This window comes from Thermobia domestica, chromosome 4 (assembly GCF_964235325.1).
Source record: "Thermobia domestica chromosome 4, izTheDome1.hap1.1, whole genome shotgun sequence".
Classification (NCBI taxonomy): domain Eukaryota; kingdom Metazoa; phylum Arthropoda; class Insecta; order Zygentoma; family Lepismatidae; genus Thermobia; species Thermobia domestica.
In genome coordinates, this window is record NC_137457.1 from 33244137 (window position 1) to 33263835 (window position 19699).

The following is a 19699-nucleotide window of genomic DNA, read 5'->3' on the forward strand; positions in this document are numbered from 1 at the left end:
AATATAAAAAACAAAAACTTCTGTATATGAGTGTACAATTAAGAACATTTCATTAGTGTTGTACTGAAGAAAATAATGTTAGACGTCACAAGAAGAACAACTTTCAAAAAGAAACCCACAACGAAAATAAGTTACAAGAACTGATTATGTACAAGTTGTTTGTCACATTTTCACTCCCTCAAACTAGTATAAAAGCTTGAAAAAATCGGAACTATGGATAAATCTCAATCATTCTCCTATTTTTTCTACTCCGTCATCTTGCGACTTGCAAGTGGACTTTGAAGCTTCGACGATGATGATGTACATCCAGCTGAGAGAGAGACCTCCTAACGTTAAAGGGAGTTTTAAACCTGTTGAATAATCAAGTCTCTTTGAAGAAGGAATTTCTTTTGGCAGTCTCCTGCTACGGCCTCAATGATAACAGCTCTTAAAGCAAAATTTATCATTGATTAATGAATTAATATTGTAATACTTTGGAGACAGCTTGAGTTCACTTAATACTTCATATTTGATAGTATCATGTCTGCATATATGTAATAACGTAATATGAACACACAACTAATAGGTAACCTATGTTAATTTGTATATCTTATATATTCATACTTCTAGTACCGCTATATGTAATATGCAATTTTAGGTTTCTCCATGTTATTTTTGTTTCCTCTCAATTTGGCTCAATACTCTTTTTTGTAATTGTTAATACTTTCTATATATTGGTGTTTTTTTTAAATATATCTAATGTATGCAAGTGGTTAAGTGCTCGGAGAAGGCTGCAGAGCCTTAGCTTCGCCACGTAAAAGATGTCATAAATAAATGAATAAATAAATAAATAAATAAATAAATAAATAAATAATAACGATATAGAAATCTTTGTAATAAACATATACTTTTAATTTGTTTTCTTTCACATATACTACTAATTTATCATTTAAATGTTATATTGAGTAAAAGGATACTAACCACTCTACGCATTTATGTCTAAGACTAACTAGCATTTAATCAAGTAGATAAGCAGCACGAAGATAAGTATGTAAGTTTCTGTTTTAAATTAAACATGGCTTTCCCTAGCGAGCAATAGAGACTAATCATTCAAAAGGCGTATTAGCATTTGCTATGCCGATAATAAGAGGCCTACATTATTGAAATACTTCTTCATGAGCATTAAAATACTACGTATCTCTGCATGTCTTAATGGTTTCTGGCTTACATTTCTCTTTTGGGCTTTAAAACTTAGTACAAGAATTATTTACAAAATGGCTCGCAGACAGCACAACAACAATACATCGTCCAATATTCCTTCTGTTACTTTCACTACTTTTATTGATACGTTTTTAATTCTGACGGTTAAGACGCGGAGACATTTATACAGAATTTTGAAAGATTTCCTTATTACATAAGTTGAATGAAGACACCCAGAAACAGGTCTTCAAACTTTCGTTGACACAGTTTCCAGCGATTTGGATTAATAGAAATGAACAGTATTTAAGTTTGTGGTACTCCGCATTGAAGGACAAATTCTTGTAACAGTTTTCTCCCTCCTCCTTGTCCCTCGAGGCTACACTATTGTTTCAGAAACGACTACAAGACAAAGATGAGAAGCTCCTTTCTATATGAGAAGTATGATCTATCTCAGCGCATTTCTCCCCACATGCCTTTCAAATTGTTTTTGCTGCAAACGATCATATCCCTTTAACCACGTTTTGTACCGCTATTTGCTCAACATCAATTTGATAACTTTTTGCAATTAATAGCAAAAGCACAAATAATAGAAAATTCTGATGCATTGTTATGATATAGAACTGACCAAGAAAATAAACATGTAAAATTCCATGACTCTCTCCTTCTCTTTCGTCTAAAGAACAGCTAAACAAGATTTCTAAATAGCTCGAGGCGTTACAAGTAGGTTTAGGAACGCAAGCTGAAGCAACACAGGTCATTGCAACAGTTCGAAAGCAACAATTTGAGAAAGATAAGCAAACTCAGTATCAGAAGAAATCTGAACGTGTGTCTCCTCACAGGTACAATGATAAACAAAACACTGAAAGTAGACATGCTACTTCTCAAGGTAATAATAAAAGAAAAAATAAGTTTTCTTATGTCAAGCAAAATTCTAAACGATTTTATCAATAGTATTATGCTGTTCCCCCTTTTCCGTATCACATGCCACCATTTGGGCAGCCTTATGGAACTTTCTTTCCCCCACAACTCCTTTCCTTCCTTAGAATATGCACCAATGCCAAAAAGCGGGGATCAATAGGGTTATCTATTAGATTTCCAACCCCGGAATTAAATCAAACTATATCAATATATTCACCTCAGGATTCTAGGCCGAATAATTTCTTGCATGAAACTTCAAAATTAAATCCAGAAGCTCCATCCTTCATACCAACTGCACATACACACTTGCAAATTTCTTCTCAGAGTACCAAGACTCACCAAGTTAAGCATTCATTTGACTTGCCGTCAAGTTGAATTCCAGTCAAGGATTTCATGACAAAATTTCTCCGTTACAGATTCATTCTATTACCAGTAGTACTAACTGCGAAAATATTAAGCGTACAAATGATACTCAATATGAGTCACATACCGTTCCTAAATGGCGTTTCGCCTACTCATACAAATACTAAAGTAACAGTGCCTTTGATATTCAAGAATTAGTTTCCTTATGTGACTGGTTCCATTTTAAACCAGCAATATAACTTCTTACTCGACACAAGTGCTATGACGTTACTAATCCACTACTCTTTGGTACCGCAAAATTGCAAGATATTTCAATTAGCCATTAAAGTTTATGGCATAAGTTCGACACCTTTACATTTGACAAAAGCAGCCTATATTCCCGTAGTAATATCTGGTAAAACTTTTCAGGTTTTATTCCGTATTTCACCTATAACCAACATTCCCATTCTACTTTCAAATAAATTCTTAACTAATCATGAGGCTAACATTTCATATCAAGCTAACACGATCACACTTACCCATCATGGGGGCACACACAGATTTCCCCGCGAAGGTGATAAAGAAACCTCATTGTCAGCTAAAGTCAGTAGAAATTGTAAATTTAACTTCTATGTTAGACAAGGTACAGCGATACCACTGAATTCAATAAGATATATACCCCTCACTCTTGACACTCCAGTTTCAAACACGGAATTTGTCATTCAAAATCCTATGCTAAAGAATATGCAAGGATGGGTTTTTATGCAAACTGCAGTAAATTCGAATAATATGTAATTACGAATAGTGAATCCCGGAAATTCCGAACTTTATTTGCAGAAGGGTACTCACATTGCTCAGAGCGCTTTGTTAAAAAAAGATACAAAAACTGCTCATATCTATCTTATCCGTAGAATTTACGAGCCAACCAAGAAGCAAAAAAGTGATAGAGTTACCAAACGACTAGAGAAAATTAAACCATATATTGATTACAGTAAATTTAATATAAACCCAGATTAACTCAGGAACAGAAAGACAGATTACTTGCAGTATTGAAACGACATGAAAATGTTTTCTTGGTACAACAAAGATTTTCAGATAACATATTGTTATTCAGCTACACTCAATGTGGTTGATAGGGAACCGTGGACGGTCCCCACCTACACAATACCGTTAAGACTGCGTGCCAAAGTCAAAGAAAAAACACAAGAGATGATTGATAATGGTATCATCTCAAAATCATCATCTCGGATAGCTTTTATAGAAACAATCTCAGTGCTATTCTCAAACGGGACTCGAACCAAGTCCGATTGGTTCTAGATCTTAGAAAACTTTCGTCTCGTTCTGTAAGTGAATTATCTCCAGGTGTACAAGATATATTAGACCAATTACCACAGGCAAAGTTAAGTATAAAACAGACATGAAGCAAAGCTTTCACCAGATAAAATTAGGTGAAGCAGATCAAGAACTAACCAGCTTCAGTGTTCGTCAATTAGGATTTCCACATAGTCTTTTGAACATGAATACGGTACCACAAGGTTTTCGTACATCCACACTAATTCTACATAGAACTGTCAAAGCTATGTTTCGAGACTTTTCCCCCAATTGATGTATTTTTACAAACAACATAAAAATTTGGTCTTTTATTTGGTCTCAAGAAAACACAATTTGGTGTTCAGTAATTCAAATTTTTAGGCTATGTAGCAGATCAGAGCCACATCTCACATGACCCTAACAAAGGTTAAGCTTTAACTTCCCTCGAACAACCACGCACCCCAAAATAATTAAAACGTTCTTAGCAGCATTACAATACAATAGAATGTTTTATAAAAAAAACAATCAATAGTTGTAGAGCAGTAGTAAATGGATCGATCTGGAACATACTATGCCATACTAGAACATATTAGGCCACCTCAGGAGACCCTGGGAAATCGAACACCTTGAACCGTCGACCCACTTTCTTTTACGACTTCCATTTTAAGGGTGAATTTGTTCAATTTTATGAGCACTTTTTAGGGGTGTACTCGTTCTCTTTTATAAGCACTTTTTAGGGGTGAACTCGTCCCCTTTTATGAGCACTTTTTTCAACCTCTATTCGAACATAGCAGATAACACATAAGATTACCAACACATAGAAGAGAAGATAACACATAGCAGAGACTACGTAACACAGTAAGGGTGAACTCGTTCCCTTTTATGAGCATATTTTCCAACCCTTATTTTAACAGAGCAGATAACGCATAAGAGTACGTTCTTTTTCAACCCCATAGCAGAGAATACATGGAGACTATGAACACATAGCATAGCAGATAATACATAAGATTTATTCCCACTCCTATTTGAACATAGCAAATAACACATAAGATTACGAACACACAGAAGAGCAGATGACACATAGCAGATAATACATAACATAGCAAGGGTGTACTCGTTCTCTTTTATGATCACTTTTCCCAACCCTATTTAAACATAGCAGATAATACATAAGACTACGAACATAGCAGGGGTGGACTCGTTCCCTTTTATGATCATTTTAGGGGTGTATTCGTTCTCTTTTATGACCGCTTTTGCCACCCCTAAGAAAAGACTACGAACACATAGTAGAGCAGACAATATATAAGACTACGTAACATAGAAGGGGTGTACTTGTTCTCTTTTATAAGCACCTTTTAGGGGTGAATTCGATCCCTTTTTTGAGCACTTTTTTCAACCCGTATTCGAGCATAGAAGATAACACATAAGATTACGAACACATTGAAGAGCAGAAAATACATAACATAGAAAGGGTGAACTCGTTCCCTTTTATGAACACTTTTTTCAACCCCTATTCCAACATAGCAAATAACACATGGAAGAGGTGCTGTTTCCACATTTAGCAATTGGTCATCAACTAGTAAATGTAAAAAAAGTACTGACCATCGAGCTTGAAAATCAAAATAGTTAATACCTAATAACTCGGAAACGGAGCAACATATTGAGGTGTTGTTTCCAAATCTAGTAATAAGTCATCATCAACTACATGTACGAAAATATTGACTATTGAGGTCAAAAGGTCCAATAACTCATTTTAACTAGCCAAGCAGAAAAAGAAAAGAAATAACACTTTGTACTAATCAAGTAAACAAAGTATAAATTTGTACTGACCAGAAAAAGAGAAGAAGGATCAGCATACTATATTTTTGTGTCATTTCAATACGTGTGTCCTATTTCCTTTTGTACCAACGAGAACCATTTTTAACTGGCTTAGAATTTTATACCTGTTTGTAATATTTGTACCCATCAAAAAACCAAGGAAATACCATTTTTAACTAGTTTAGAATTTCTTGACCATGTTGTACTATTTAAAGAAGCGAAGGGAAAAATTCAATTTTTCACCAACGAGAAATGCCAGTTTAACTACCTCAGCATTTTATACCATTTTGAAATTTTTATTAAACAAAGGAATATACTTGTACCAAGCAGAAAAAACAAAAAAAGATCTTTTGTACAACTCCGATTAACGAAATAATAAACTTAGGTGTTCTACATTTTATACTCACGAGAAAAAAATTAACATCAATTTTATTTGAACAAACAAAAGAATAAATTTGTACTAACTACAAAAAGCGAAAAAGGACCATGTTAACTGACTCAGAAGATCTATACTATTTTGTACTATTTGCGAAAGGATAACTTTTGAATGAGCATTTTATAACATTTTATAATACTCAAATAAACGAAGAAATAAATTTGGATGTAGTATTTAGTTTTGTACTAAGAGAAAAAGGAATCCAGAAAAGGTGAAGAAGGATCTTTTTAACTAACTCAGCATTTTATCTTTTTGTGCTATTCAAATCATCGAAGGAATAAATTTGATTGGTCTATTTTGTTTTTGAACCAATATTTTATACTTTTTGTGTCATTTAAGAAGTGAATACATATATTTGAGTATCAACGAGAAAAAGCAAAAATATGCTATTTTAACTGGCTTAGAATTTTATACCTTTTAACATTTGTACGAAACAAGAAAAAGCTATACAAATAAACAAAGTAATAAAAAGCGAAAAAAGACCATTTTAAATAGCTCAGCATGTTATACATTTTTGTACTACTCAAACAAACGAAGCAATAAATTTGAGTGACTTATTTACTTTTGTACCAACGAGAAATGACATTTTAAGTAACTGAGAATTTTATACCTTTTGTATTATGCAATTAAAGGAAGGAATAAATTTATACCAACCAGAAAAAAATGAAGAAGAACTATTATAACTAACTGAGTATTTTATACCATTTTGTACTCCTTAAATAAACGGAAGAATAAATTTAAGTGACCTATTCAATTTTGTACCAAATGAGAAATGCCATTTTAACTAGCTCAGAATTTGAGTGGTCTAAAAAAGGCGAAGAAGGTGTATTTTATATAATTTTACTACTCAAATAAACAATGTAGTATTTAGTTTTATACCACCGAGAAAAACCAAGAATGTTGTACCATTTTGGAGTGTCCAAATAAAGAAAGGACTTATAATTTGTGTCAACTCTAAAAACGAGGATTTTAAATAGCTGAGTATTTTATACCATTTTGTATTGTTTCAACAAACAAAAGAAAAAAGCAAAAAAGGACCATTTTGACTAGTCTAATAAACGAAGGCATAACTGTTAGTGAGACAAGAGAAAAAAACAAAGAAGGCGCATTTTAACTAGTTCAATATTTCTGTACAATTTTGTACTACCCAAACAAACGAAAGAGGGGTCATTTCATACTTTTTTGTACCTTTAGAAAACTGAGGACAAATTTAGTAGTCTAAGTTTTTGTACTCATTCGAAGAAAAGTAAAGATGATACATTTCAACTAGCCTAGCTTTTTCATACCTAATATTGCCATTTAAATATGGATGTTCTAATCATTTATAACAGGCTTAGATTGTTATTCCTTTTTGTAATGTTTGTATCAAACCGAAAAAAGCAAGGAAATACCATTTAACTAACTAATAATTTTTGTGCTAATTATTTTAAATATCTGAGCATGTTATAATTTTTGTGTTTTTGGTCTACCCAATTTCTTGACCATGTTGTACTATTTAAACAAACAAAGGAATATATTTGTGTGACCTATTCACTTTTGTAACAAGCAGAAAAATGAAAGAACTAACATTTCGTACTAATCAAATTTGGATGGTCTATTTAGTTTTGTCCATTGTAGCTAACTCAAACAAACGAAAGAATAAATTTGAGTGGCTTAAGCAAAGATCAATTTGTACATTTTTGTGCTATTAAATTTGAGTGACCTATTCAATTTTGTAGCAAGTAGAAAAAATTGAAGAATAAATAAATTTTGTTTGCAATTAAAAAAGCGGAGAAGGTCTATTTTTATGTACATTTTGTACTACTCAAATTCTACTTTCTGTACCAACAAGAGAAAACAAAGGAATAAGGTCAGAATTTCTATACCTTTTTGTGCTATTCAAATAAACGAAAAAACGAAGAAGGATAATTTTATATCCTTTCGTACTAATCAAATTTGTGTGACTTATTCACTTTTATAGCAAGCAGAAAAAGCTCCTTTTTGTTTGGTACAAACCACGACAAAAAAGGGAAGAAGGTCCATTTTGTATTACTCTAATAAATTTGGATGGTCTATTTCATTTTTGTAACAATCAGAAGAAAAACTCAGAAGTTTATACCTTTGTGGTGCTACATTTTGTATTTTTTTCTGTCATCCAGAGAACAATTTAAATTGCCTCTCCCGTAACTAAGTAAGGCTCATAAAATATTTGAACGTGAAATTTAACAAACCAGAGTTGCATCATAAATTGTGTAAAACAGACTACATAGCAATTAGCGTACTAAAGAAAACTGGTGAAGGACGGTAAATCATGACAGCATGCATGGCCATTTTTGATCACAGCAGAAGAGATCATATCAAAGTAAGAAAAGTTTTCAAAGTTCCATGTTCCATATCATCTATAAAGAGTGCTGCAGATATTTTAGCAACGTTACGAATGCGTTACCTAACATTTGTATTGCTAGTATAGTGAGAGTCCTAAGATACTGCCTATTGCTCAACGATTCAATTATTTTTTAAAACTTTCTTTCCTCGTCTAAGTCCAAAAACAGGAATGTAATGGAATATAAGATTATGGAGTATATTTAGAAAATAATAAAACATATATCATGATGTTGTATTGCCTCGAAACATTATTTGATTGTAATATAAGACGGAGAATGCGTAGAATGCTTTTATTGTAGGTTTATAAAATTATTTATTTGATTTGTTTTTGGTGAAGAGCATGGAGATTGTTTTTGTTTCACCTAGAGAAAAGGAAATTCAGCGTGAAAAAGGAAAACCTATACTGTTAATTCACCTCTCTGACCCGAATTGCCAGATGAATTACGTGATAAAATTAGAATCGTATATCCATCACAATAAATAGAAGTGTATTATTTCAGACGCTATAATAGATATAATGATGAAATACTCCCGGAAAGTGATGATGACAACATTTCAAATATTAACTGTTTTGAAGTAGAAGCAAATGAGTGCGAGTGTACTAGTGAAAGTATTAGTGATACATGTGTTATACAATTATTTAATTTGTACACACCAAGTTCAGTATTATTATGTGCAGCATGTTGTAAACATAATGAAAATGAAAAAGATAACAACTGTTTGCTGCAGTATGATTACGAATTATTACAAAAGGTGTGGACGATCTTAATTAAACGTGAAATGGGAGAGAAAATCTGTAAACTCTATTTAAAGAAGCATTTTAAAGGTTGTAGTATTAAGAACACTTATACTTTGGAGAAAAATTTAATCTGGTATATGAATACATTACAGAGTGTGATTGTTATATCAAAGAAATAGTAGAAATGTTTTTAGAGAAAGATATATAATTATTTAATTCTGGAAATGAACACTGAGACACTGTAGCATTTGCATTTGACTCTGTATGAATAGAAGAACATATTAGAGCTAAATACTTTGAGGGAAGTTGAGAATTGACCTGTTAACTAAATTATTTTATAAATGGATCAATTTGAAGTACTGTAATATTAAGAATTTAATAGATTACAAACATTGGACTCTGTCAACTGAATTGTCAGTGAGAGTAATGTATTGTTTTCTTTAAAACAAATAAATAAACTGGTCTGGATGGCACAAAAATTTACAAAATGTAGCACCACAAAGGAATAAAATTCTGAGCTTTTCTTCTGATTGTTACAAAAATGAAATAGACCACCCAAATTTATTAGAGTAATACAAAATGGTCCTTCTTCCCTATTTTTCGTGGTTGGCACAAAACTAAAAAGAGGTTTTTCTGCTTGCTATAAAAGTGAACAAGTCACACAAATTATATTAGTACGAAATGATATAAAATTATCCTTCTTCGTTCTTTCGTTTATTTGAATAGCACAAAAAGGTATAGAAATTCTGACCTTATTCCTTTGTTTTCTCTTGTTGGTACAGAAAGTAGAATTTGAGTAGTACAAAATGTACATAAAAATAGACCTTCTCCGCTTTTTTAATTGCAAACAAAATTTATTTATTCTTCAATTTTTTCTACTTGCTACAAAATTGAATAGGTCGCTCAAATTTAATAGCACAAAAAGGTACAAATTGACCTTTGCTTAAGCCACTCAAATTTGTTCTTTCGTTTGTTTGAGTTAGTTACAATGGACAAAACTAAATAGACCACCCAAATTTGATTAGTACGAAATGTTACTTCTTTCCTTTTTCTGCTTGTTACAAAAGTGAATAGGTCACACAAATATATTCATTTGTTTGTTTAAATAGTACAACATGGTCAAGAAATTGGGTAGACCAAAAGCACAAAAATTATAATATGCTGAGCTATTTAAAATAATTAGCACAAAAATTATTAGTTAGTTAAATGGTATTTCCTTGCTTTTTTCGGTTTGGTACAAACATTACAAAAAGGCATAACAATCTAAGCCTGTTATAAATGGTTAGAACATCCATATTTAAATGGCAATATTAGGTATGAAAAAGCTAGGCTAGTTGAAATGTATCATCTTTACTTTTCTTCGAATGAGTACAAAAACTTACATTACTAAAGCTATCCTCAGTTTTTGATGGTGCAGAAAAGTATAAAATGACACTTCTTTTGTTTATTTGGGCAGTACAAAATTGTACAGAAATATTGCATTAGTTAAAATGTACCTTCTTCAGTTTTATCTCTGGTCTCACTCATATTTATGTCTTCGTTTATTAGACTAGTTAAAATGGTACTTTTTTGCTTTTTCCTTTTGTTTGTTGAAATAATACAAAATGGTATAAAATACTCAGCTATTTAAAATCCTCGTTTTTAGAGTTGACAGAAATTATAAGCTCTTTCTTTATTTGAATACTCCAAAATGGTACAATATTCTTTGTTTTTCTCGGCGGTATAAAACTAAATACTACATTGTTTATTTGAGTAGTAAAATTATATAAAATAGTCCTTCTTTGCCTTTTTCAGACCACTCAAATTCTGAGCCAGTTAAAATGGCATTTCTCATTGGTACAAAATTGAATTGGCCACTTAAATTTATTCTTTCGTTTATTTGAGGATTACAAAATGGTATAAAATACTCAGCTAGTTAAAATAGTTCTTCTTCATTTTTTCTGGTTAGCATAAATTTATTCCTTCCTTTAATTGCATAATACAAAAGGTATAAAATTCTCTGTTACTTAAAATGTCATTTCTCGTTGGTACAAAAGTAAATAAGTCACTCAAATTTATTGCTTCGTTTGTTTGAGTAGTACAAAAATGTATAACATGCTGAGCTATTTAAAATGGTCTTTTTTCGCTTTTTATTACTTTGTTTATTTGTATCGCTTTTTCTTGTTTCGTACAAATATTAAAAAAGGTATAAAATTCTAAGTCAGTTAAAAATGGCATATCTTTGCTTTCTCTCGTTGATACTCCAATATATATATTCATTTCTTAAACGACACAAAAAGTATAAAATATTGGTACAAAAATAAAATAGACCACTCATATTTATTCCTTCGATGATTTGAATAGCACAAAAAGATAAAATGCTGAGTTAGTTAAAAAGATCCTTCTTCACCTTTTCTGGATTCCTTTTTCTCTTGGTACAAAACTAAATAGTCCATCCAAAATTATTTCTTCGTTTATTTGAGTATTATAAAATGTTATAAAATGCTCATTCAAAAGTTATCCCTTCGTAAATAGTACAAAATGGTATAGATCTTCTGAGTCAGTTAACATGGTCCTTTCTCGCTTTTTGTAGTTAGTACAAATTTATTCTTTTGTTTATTTAAATAAAATTGATGTTATTTTTTTCTCGTGGGTATAAAACGTAGAATACCTAAATTTATTATTTCGTTAATCGGAGTTGTACAAAAGTTCTTTTTTTCCTTTTTCTGGTTAGTACAAATATACTCCTTTATTTATTAAAAATTTCAAAATGGTATAAAATGCTGAGGTAATTAAACTGGCATTTCTCGTTGGTGAAAAATTGAATTTTTCCCTTCGCTTCTTTAAATAATACAACATGGTCAAGAAATTCTGAGCTAGTTAAAAATGGTATTTCCTTGGTTTTTTGATGGGTACAAATATTACAAACAGGTATAAAATTCTAAGCCAGTTAAAAATGGTTCTCGTTGGTACAAAAGGAAATAGGACACCCGTATTGAAATGACACAAAAAGTATTGAATGCTGATTCTTCTTCTTTTCTGGTCAGTACAAATTTATACTTTGCTTACTTGATTAGTACAAAGTGTTATTTTTTTCCTTTTTCTGCTTGGCCAGTTAAAATGACCCTTCTTTGATTTTCTTGTGATTGGTATAAAAACAAAAATTCGCTCATTTAGTTAGTTCAAAATTGTACAGAAATATTGAACTAGTTAAAATGGACCGTCTTCATTTTTTTCTGGTTCAGACAAAGCTAAATACTCCATCTAAATTTGAGTATTACAAAGTGATATAACATATTGAGTTTTTAAAAATGTTCCATGTTCGCTTTCTCAAATTTAGCCCTGCATTTTGTTTAAATAGTACAAGATGATATAAAATTCTCAGCTAGTTAATATGGCATATCTCTGCTTTCTTTCTTGTTAGTCCATCTAAATTAATTTTTGCGTTTATTTGAATAGCCCAAAAAGGTACAGAAATTCTGCGCTAGTTAAAATTGTGTTTCTTTTATTTCTTTCTCATTAATACAAAAGTAAATAAGCCACTCGAATTTATTCCTTCTTCACTTTTTCCGCTTGATACAAAATTGAATAGATCAGAAAAATTTATCCGTTGCTCTGTTACGAGTTATTGGACCTTTTGACCTCAATAGTCAATATTTTCGCACATGTAGTTGATGATGACCTATTACTAGATTTGGAAAGAGCACCTCAATATGTTGCTCCGTTTAAGAGTTATTCGAGTTTAAATATTTGACCTTTGACCTTGATTGTCATTATTTTTTGAACTTGTAGTAGTTGATCACCAATTGCTAAATGTGGAAACACCATCTCAATATGTTGCTCCGTTTCCGAGTTATTAGGTTTCAAGTATTTTGACCTTTGACCTCGATGGTCATTAGTCTTTTAACATGTACTAGTTGATGACCAATTGCCAAATGTGGAAACAGCACGTCAATACGTTGCTCCGTTTTCGAGTTATTAGGTTTAAGTATTTTGACCTTTGACCTTGATGGTCGTTATTTTTTGAAGTTGTAGTAGTTGATGACCAATTACTAAATGTGGAAACACCATCTCAATATGTTGCTCCGTTTCCGAGTTATTAGATTTTAAGTATTTTGACCTCGATGGTCAGTATCCTTTTAACATGTACTAGTTGATGACCAATTGCTAAATGTGGAAACAGTACATATTCCATGTGTTATGTGCTATGTTCGAATAGAGGTTGAAAAAAGTACTCATAAAAGGGAACGAGTTGACCCCTAAAAAGTGCTGATAAAAGAGAACGGGTACACCCCTTCTATGTTACGTAGTCTTATGTATTATCTGCTATACTATGTGTTGGTAGTCTTTTCTTAGGGGTGGAAAAAGTGGTCATAAAAGAGAACGAATACACCCCTAAAAATGATCATAAAAGGGAACGAGTTCACCCCTGCTATGTTACGTAGTCTCTGCTATGTGTTAGCTGCTCTTCTATGTGTTCGTAATCATATTTGTTATCTGTTATGTTCAAATAGGAGTGGAAATGAATCTTATGTATTATCTGCTATGCTATGTGTTCATAGTCTCCGTGTATTCTCTGCTATGGGGATGAAAAAGAAAGTACTCTTACGTGTTATCTGCTCTGTTAAAATAAGGGTTGGAAAATATGCTCATAAAAAGGAACGGGTTCACCCTTACTATGTTACGTAGTCTCTGCTATGTGTTATCTGCTCTTTTATGCGTTCGTAATCTTATGTTTTGTCTGTTATTTTCGAATAGGGGTTGAAGAAAGTGATCATAAATGGGAACGATTTCACCCCTAAAAAGTGCTTATAAAAGAGAACGAGTACACCCCTAAAAAGTGCTCATAAAAGGGAACAAATTCACCCCTTAAGTGGAGGTCGTAAAACACCGTGGGTCGACGGTTCAAGGTCATAAAATCAAATTTCTCATTAAAGATAGATATTATATTCCTAACCTTCAAAATTGGCTAAGGACAAAAATAAATAGATGCATTGAATACAATAAGCTTTAAACGTAATTATCACTCAAATGAAATTCATATACAGACACATCCACCATCAGCACTTTTTACGCTTGGTTTGTAGATGCTATAAGCAAGCTACTCATTTCCAATGGTTACAATTATATTAACCTTGCAACAGAGGCAGAAACCTCCTTTTCGGTAGCACAACCTGTCAAAGATATGACCACAGATACATTCCTAAAATTTATTTATGAGAATATCATTTTGCGATATGGCACACCAAAATTTATACATATGGATAAGGCTCCAAACCACACTGCTATCAAAGTACAAGAATTTTTTAAATCCCTCAATATTCAAGCCAAATATGCATTACCAGCATCACATCGCTCCATAGGCTCTGTTGAAGCAACAATTTCAAATATTCAATCTGCTATTCGCTTTCTCTCAATATTAGATCATTCATACTTGTCCCAATACGTAAAACAACCCGTAAATGTCTGTAATAATACGCCCCTGACACAATCAGGTACAGCTCAATTTACGTTACTTTATGGGAAACAATTTAGATTTCCAATAGACAATGTCTTACAAATTCCTTCACAGAAATGAATAGATTGTTACAAATTGATGAACTTAGGTCCTTAGTCCAATTTCATAGGAATAGAGTATTTCAACAATTGAAATCAAAAGCGCAAACAAAGCTCAGATATTATCCTTTAGGTAGTCAGGTGATGGTAAAGAAACTATACACGAAAAAGGTGAATGGCCATCAATGTCTGAGTAATATACTGGACCACATACAGTTAAAGCCAAATTATATCACAATAATGAATATATCATAGACATCAATGGCATATTACAGCCCGTAGCAAAAGATCGTTTAAAGATCTACATCCCAGACACATCACCAGATCCTGCCTTTCAGGCCAAATATCGTAAATATATGACTATCAATCCTCCAAAATGATATCATATCTATATATTTAAGATATTTCTCATTTACTACCAATAGTTCTTATATATATAAAAAATAATTGCTTTCTTTATCATAGAAATGTTTTACATTTCCTTCAGGTAGAGATGAGAAAACACACACACACACACACACATATATATATATATATATATATATATATATATATATATATATATATATATATATATATATATATATATATAGTATTTGCTTCAATATTTAGCATACTTTCTTTCAAGCATGATAGTTAACCATAATTTCTTTGATATTTAGTGTATACTTATTAGATTATGCACGATATATATATATATATATATATATATATATATATATATATATATATATATATATATATGGAAATAGATAGCTATAAATGTCTAAATTTCAATATTATTCACTTTGGTTTAAGTTAAAATATATGTCACACACCCACCTATTCTTTCCCTTCCCCTCTTCATTCTGTCAATTAATACCAGTCGAATATCGATATAGTACTCACTCCCTCTCTGCGTCTGATTCACACTCGCTAGACACTATTCCAATGTGTGCTACGACTCAGACAACAGAGTTTCACTGACAAATGTTAAGTCGAAAACGAATTTAGCTCAAGGATCTTAATTTAGGTCAAAAAATATTCTTAACACAAGGAATTTTGAAATGTATTACTTTTCTTTTTCATTTCTTACACTTTTCAGTGCTCACTTCGAATTTTCTTCTTTTTTCTCTTTTCTTTATAACCGACAAAACAAGTTTTCAAATCAGTCATATACTCTCCTTCATACGTCACTTCAATTCTGTTCCTTCTATATTTCGACTTTAAGAAAGCATTTCCCATTATCAGGATACTTCTATCAAAATCTCTCTAAGAAGTGTACGTAGTTTATTATTGTCAAGCCAGCCACTATAGGATATGTTGAATATATGTATATGTGTAATTAAAAAGAACATTTTCCCATTATCCCATTAAATTCGCGTTTTCTTCCCACCCTATATACCAAATCCTTCCCGTTTATGTATATAATTTCGATATTAGATGTTAATCTCTCTCTCATCTCTCCTCATTCTACACGGCACCACGCCATCATGTCGTCACCAGCGGCATTCTGCTGACTTCAGCCTCCTTGATGATCTCGTCTCCAGAGATCACAGATGTCTTCACCACATGGACATTCAGTCACATTTAACCGAAGACAGCAGTCAACATACAGCATCCAAGATACATACATCTTCACCAGCAGTCCAGCAGCAGCTTTAGTTCCAGCAGGTGATTCCAGTGGCTTCTCCAGAGTTCGATTCACCGACTTGGACTCCAGCACGGGCGCTACCCAGTTACTTCCAGTGATTCAGTCTCACCTAGTGAACTCCAGTTTATTCCCTCCCCACCACTCATGTTAATCAAACACACCAAGATATCACAAACTATCGCCTTCGACTATTGTTTGTGTTACCTTCTGTGTTCATCTTCGATCTACTGCATCTCTGTTTGGGTCGTCATGCACCCACACCAGCCTCGCAGATGACCGGCGGCAGTGTTAACATCTTGTCATCGCTTTGACATCAGTTTGCAGACAGGGTTTCCTGTCGTCTTCAGTCAACGCCGACATAATGTTCTGTCATGTCATCCCTCGCCGAGCTTTTAGGACTGATCACCTCAGAAGGATGTACCACGTTACGTCGCCCCTGCCTGACCCAACTCAGTGTCATTCTGTGGAAGGCGCCCCCATATGAATCAATACAATCCTGCCCATGGTTTCGTCTGATTAGATGCTTCATCTTATCAAGTCATCGCTCAACGCAGTTCATCATCCAAAGAAAGACGTTCCTTCTCCTATGACCCACTTGCTGTATCTACACTGTCAAGGTTCACTTTCTCTATGACATTGAACTTAGTTTCAGGTCACAATAAACCAATACGATTCTATGTTTACAAACACTAGTGTAGTGATTCACAAAAGTGAAAGTGATACTAAATACACCCAATTTCAGTTTACATTGACTATATACAGTCACTCGCTATTTCCGTACTGTTTATTGAAATATTAAAAATTTTGTTGTTCTCTTTTTAAATTTGATGACTCTGCATTCAAATAAGAGAACTATCATAGCAGAAGAGGCTATGTTATGTTTAATTAATTATTGAAATATAAAAAACAAAATTACTGTATATGAGTGTACAATTAAGAACATTTCATTAGTGTTGTACTGAAGAAAATAACGTTAGACGTCACAAGACAAACAACTTTCAAAAAGAAACCCACAACGAAAATAAGTTACAAGAATTGATTATGTACAAGTTGTTTGTCACATTTTCACTCCCTCAAACTAGTATAAAAGCTTGAAAAAATCGGAATTATGGATAAATCTCAATCATTCTCTTATCATCTCTACTCCGTCATCTTGCGATTTGCAAGTGGACTTTGAAGCTTCGACGATGATGATGTACATCCAGCTGAGAGAGAGACCTCCTAACGTTAAATGTAAGTTCTAAACATTTTGAATAATCAAGACTCTTTGAAGAAGTAATTTCTTTTGGCAGTCTCCTGCTACGGCCTCAATGATAACAGCTCTTAAAGCAAAATTTATCATTGATTAATGAATTAATATTGTAATACTTTGGAGACAGCTTGAGTTCACTTAATACTAGATATTTGATAGTATCATGTCTGCATATATGTAATAACGAATTAGAAATCTTTGTAATAAACATATATATTGAATTTATTTTCTTTCATATATACTACCAATGTATTATTTAACTGTTATCTTGAGTAAAACGATACTAACCACTCTACGCATTTATGTCTAAGAGTAATTAGAATTTAATCAAGTAGATAAACAGTACGAAGATAAGTATGTAAGTTTCTCTTTTGAATTAAACATTACAACTATATGTATGATGAATTTAATCTTTTGGTGATTTAATACCGACTTAAGTTTGAATCTATGATGAATTTCTTCGTACAAGTTTACACAAACTTTGACTATATCTATGATGGATTGAAGTTTTCTTATTATTGGCAGGAGATTTTATTATTGAATTGAAGAGATTTTATTATTGGCAACGAATATTAAGAAAATAATTTTCTTTGGTACTGAACTAGATACACTAGTGGCTGTACCGAAAAGTTTAATCAGTATAACATTAAATCTTACCGCAAGAATCTAATGGAAGAAAACTTCATACATTATCAGGAAATTGTATACAAGAACTGGGACATTATGTAATATTTTTCATCTAGGTTTGTTTATGTGATTTTTATATATGAATTTCCTTTTTTCAAAACAAGTCTTTAATATTTCTACTTTCTCCCTTTTGTAGAAATGTGTGGGAGAGGTAAGTTTTGTCTTCTTTCAAAAATGTAATTCCTATACATGTAATATACAAGCAGACACAATTTTTTTAAAAATAATTGTAAATACATTTTTCAAACTTTCATAGTAAGATCACACTGATGAATACATTGGAAGACTTCATCTCATTATATTTATCAAGTAAATCGTGAACATAATGCCTCTCCCTGATAACAAATTTTAAAAAACAAAAAATAAGAATGATAAGAGCATGCAGTTTGAGGCAAGTACTAGGTAAACTCATAAAGGTTTTTTTTACCCGATTTAGCTAATTTTCACAGGTGTTTCGTTAGGTACCTATGAGATGTCACATGCGAAAGTTGCGAATCAGCGACGTTCTTCTTCTGTTAACGTTTGAGAGGTCCACATCTGATGTGCGTATATCTTCAAGTATTAGGTGTAAAATGTTTACCAAAGTTGACTTTGGTTTTTTACAGTTTACGTGATGCTCAACGCAAGGATTTCCATTTATTTTCCCTTAAAGCAACACGAACAACTTGCACATGTTCCTCACTAACACTCAGGCTACTACTTCTATCACTATCTAAAACACTTACTGTTGCTATAGAATTGCTGTACCATTGTTTTTTGCTCCAAACATCTACTGTCTGCTGTCCATACTCTCCCCTAAATGTTCACTGAACTTTTGCAGCAGATTTGGTTTCTTGATACCATCAGAGACTCTTCGCTTTTTGCTGTGCTCAACCTATTTTTAAACAAATGACTGTCGTGCTGCGGTGAGGTACAGTAGGTGGCAGCAATGTTTGTGGCAAATCTTTAAGTATCATAGAAGCGGTGTTTTCATACCCCATGCTTCTTTCATGCTTTTTTTCTTCTTAATGCTTTTTCCGTAAGAGACTTGTCCAACCTGTATTTTAGATTAATTTCATTGAACTGAAATAGATAAAATATGGAATAAAATATATCACTTTATTCTTATAGCATAAGGTTCACCTAAACTTCAAAACCTCTTGTTTATCGACATATTCATTTAATCAGCATCATGTGATACTGCCGATGAAAACACATGTTCTTTAGCCCCCTCTTAAACAGTGTATTGAAATGTGATATAGCATTCGTGAACAAAACAAACATTAAACACTGACAAAATACAGCAAAACAATATATTAGTTTGCTGATTCACACAGTCTCTATTTAATAATAAAGTCTCACATAAAGTAATGTAAATATAAAGAAATCTGTCTTTTTGTTTATATACAGCTGCTTAATTTGAAATTTTTAGTTCCTCTGTTTACAGGACCTGCTGCAGCTGCCGAAGGAACTGGTGCCCTTGGTGGTGGTGGTAGAGGATCTGCA